Source organism: Grammomys surdaster, unplaced genomic scaffold (assembly GCF_004785775.1).
Source record: "Grammomys surdaster isolate TR1022 unplaced genomic scaffold, NIH_TR_1.0 166, whole genome shotgun sequence".
NCBI classification, from domain to species: domain Eukaryota; kingdom Metazoa; phylum Chordata; class Mammalia; order Rodentia; family Muridae; genus Grammomys; species Grammomys surdaster.
This window is the reverse complement of record NW_021604614.1, coordinates 15,325,379-15,328,973: the sequence shown is the minus strand read 5'-3', so window position 1 is coordinate 15,328,973 and position 3,595 is coordinate 15,325,379.

The following is a 3,595-nucleotide window of genomic DNA, read 5'->3' as shown; positions in this document are numbered from 1 at the left end:
CCTGGTGAGGTATTGGTTACAAATGGTTGGTGGAGATGTTAGCGGGGGTGTCTCTTTCTCTCCTTGTATAATGGCTAAGGGATACGTGAGGAGGAGGGAAAGGAAGTGGGTACCAGAGCCTGCTAGGGACAAATGTCATCATCGGATGAGTGAAACTGTCTTGGGAGGAGAAGAGAGCGGTGGCAGTCTTCCCTGGATTCTCAAACCGACGGGTGGCAGTGTACAGGATAACTCAGCGTTAACTAGTCTCAAATCATTTCACACAGATCCCCTCTTCTTTACAAAGACAAGGAGGGGGAGGTGTGCTAACTTCACAGTGGAGGGCAGAGGAATGTCAGCCACACCAGGACTGGACAGACCATCAGCAGGTACCGGGGGACACACGAGGCAGGAGAGAATGCAGGCTCGCAGCTGGGGTCTCCTGCCCTAGATGCACCACGTTAGGTAAGCTCCGGAAAGCCTGGCCTGAGGGGGCATTCTACAAAGCAGGTCAAAGAGACAAAGAAGAAAGGGTGACACATGGCACGTGACACCTCTGTGGAAAGTGTCCTGGAGTGGATTCGGGGTGAGGATTAGGAGGGAATTACCAAGGCAGGAGACAAAATATTGACGTGAGCTAAGGATTATGAGGCTAATGCAATAGAGATATCAGCTTCCCTGGCTTTGAAATCTGAGCCGTGGCCATAACAGAGGATGTCTTTTTTACTTAGGGACACACACTGGTGGTGGTGGGGTCGGACAGAGGTCAGCATCTAGTGTCTATCTTGACCATCTGATTGGGTGGGGGGGGGCATACAGTCTCTCACTGACCCTGGGGCTCACCACTTCAGCTAAGCTGGCTGGCCTGCAAGCCGCCTGTCTCCACCTCCCAGGCACTGGGATTACAGGTATGTGCCACTCTGCCTAGCTTTTCTAACATGGGTCTCAGGATTTGAACTCAGGTCCTCACTCTTCCACAGCAAGCACTTAACTGACCGAGCCATCTTTCAGGTCTGTACAAACTGAGTGTAAGAAAAGCCAGACAAACAGACTGGGAAGAAGATTCCAAGAGCAAAGGGTAAGATTTGGTCCCTGAGATTTGGGACCTATGTTCAAATCTCCCCTCCACAACCTGCTGTCTGTGTGGCCTTGGGCAAGTCACTGATTTTTCTGAGCCTCAGTTTCTTCACCTGTACATTGGACTGAGAAGGGGATGGAGAGATGACATCTGACGCTCTCTCAGAGGACTAGAGTTCAAATCCCAGCATCCACACGGTTGGTCACAACTCTATATACAGTTCCAGGGGATTCTGACAGGAGCAACATTCATATACACAAAATAATAAAAATAAATCTTAAAGTTTTTTTTTAATGGAAAAGCTATGTGTTCTCAGCTGTCCCAGTCTCCAGGCCTTTGTTCCACCATCATGGACTCTAACCCTCTGACTTTAAGTCCCAAATAAACTCTTTCTTCTATAAGTTGCCTTGGCCATGGTGTCTTAGCACAGCAATAGTACAGAAACTAAGACAACGGATCGTGAAGAGGAAGCATCGCAAACATTCTACAGAGAGCCAGATCCCCCAGCAACACGAGCAGCAGCCACTGTGGACAGGAGTAATTCCAAAGAGGAGTATCACGTGGTTCTGGGTCTGGTGCTGTCTTCCTCTCATTTCTTTTCCCACCTACCCTGAAGCCAAGTCCCAAGCAGTGAGTAAACGCTCACTCTCCCCAGACGTATCAAAGCTCTGCAGGCAGCTGGATGCCCACAGCTCTCCAGAAGAGAGTAGTCTTTCAGCCACTAGAAGAGAAATGTGAACTTGGGGGTTAGGGGTCAGGAGGGCTCTAGGGAACGGTAAGAAGCAAAGCGATGTGGCAAGAAGTGAGATTTGAGCAGCAAGAGGGGAACTAACAGCACGGCAGCAGCTGGGAGCCCAGGGGAAGAGGAGGAAGGTGAGAATATTCTGGTAGGAATGAGGACGGAAACCCACCATGTGGACCATGCCAGGCTGACCCAGCCCAGCCAGCCTCCGCTCTTCAGTAAATACAGGCCTCGTCTAGCTCACCCACCATGACGTTGTGTGCCGTAGCAAAGAGGACTGTGTGAGAAGCAGCGGAGTCTAAGGGAAAGACTCGGAACTATCTAGAAGCTACACCAGGTGTGACCAATGCCCCTGAGGATTCCCAGAGGCATCTAGAAAGAGGTTGGTTCTCCTATATATCTGGGATGAAAGCGTGTCCGTTTGTGCTTTTATTTTAATGAGATAGGCGGATCTGGAAGCTTGGCGAAACCGAGACACTCAGGCGCAAGCAGGTGGCCCTCTCGGGCCTTGAACCTTAGCATTTGTGGCTCAAGGTCAAGAGGTCACAGGTCTGGAGCTTCTAGCATGCTGTGATGTTAATTGCATGTCTGCCAGCCAGTCCACTCACAGACTAAAATTAACTGATCACGTGATACACTGACAACTGGCACCAGTCACCACGGCTTGTATGAAAGACGGGCTTGTAAGGGGAGTTTGAGTTTCATGGTGACACACAGGCTTGCAGGAACCTCAGGATGCTCAGGGAAGGTCATCAGCTTCTCTGCATCCTCCAGGCTGTGCATGCAATGGGGAAGGTATTGGCGTCCCTGCTCCTCGAGGTGAGAGGGGACAACAGAGAGAAGAGCAGAGGCTGCTGGGTCAAAGACAAGCCTGTCTGTGGAGCACACTCCCTACTAAGGACCAGCGTGAGTATGTACACACAGAAGGGTGAGTGATGAGGTACCATGGCTACCTGTGGAAAGAATTGTGCCCAGAATATCTGCCTGTCACTCCTGCCTAGGGCCAGCTGGGGACACTGTCATTAATGTGAGCCAGAAACTAAGCCAACGGCCAAACTGGAGCTAACACATTGGAACCTTGCCTTACCATAACTGGCGAGACTAATAACTAACCCCACCTCACAGACAGGGAAGTTGAGGCTCAAAGACAGGAAGTCACTAACAGACGTCGCCATAGGACACAATCAAGGAACCAGAAACAGCTGGGCACTGTGGTCTGCACTAGTAGCTGAAGCACTCAGGAAGCTGAATCCTAGATGCACGATCCCAAGTTCAAGGCCAGCATAGGCTACACAGGAAGACCTTGTCTCAAGACAGCAGCAACATGAAAAATAAAAACTGGTTTAAGAATTTTCAACAGAGAAAATTTAATACAGGGAATTGGTTTCACTGGTAAGGACAGAAAGGATTGTAAGAGGAGATGGGGGAGTGGGGGAGGCACCCCGAGGTGAGAAAGCTAGTCCTTCCTCTGGACTGGAGAGATGAGAGGAAAAAGGAAGGAGGGAGGAGGGAAGGGAAACAGAGGGATGAGGAAAGAGTGGTGGGTAGAGAAGAGATACAGGGAGAAGGAAGGAAGGGGGACTAAAGAAGAGGATAGGGAGGGGAAAGGAGGGAGGCGAGAGAGGAGGGAGGAGGGAAAAGAGAGGAGGGAAGGAGGGGGGAGGAGGGAGAGAGAGGACAGAAGAAGAGGAGACAGAGAAGGTAGAGGAGGGAAGAAGAGCAGAGGGAGTAGGGAGAGAGGGGAGGGAAGGAGATGAAAGGGAGAAGGGAAGGAAAGAGGAGGGAGAGAGGAGGGA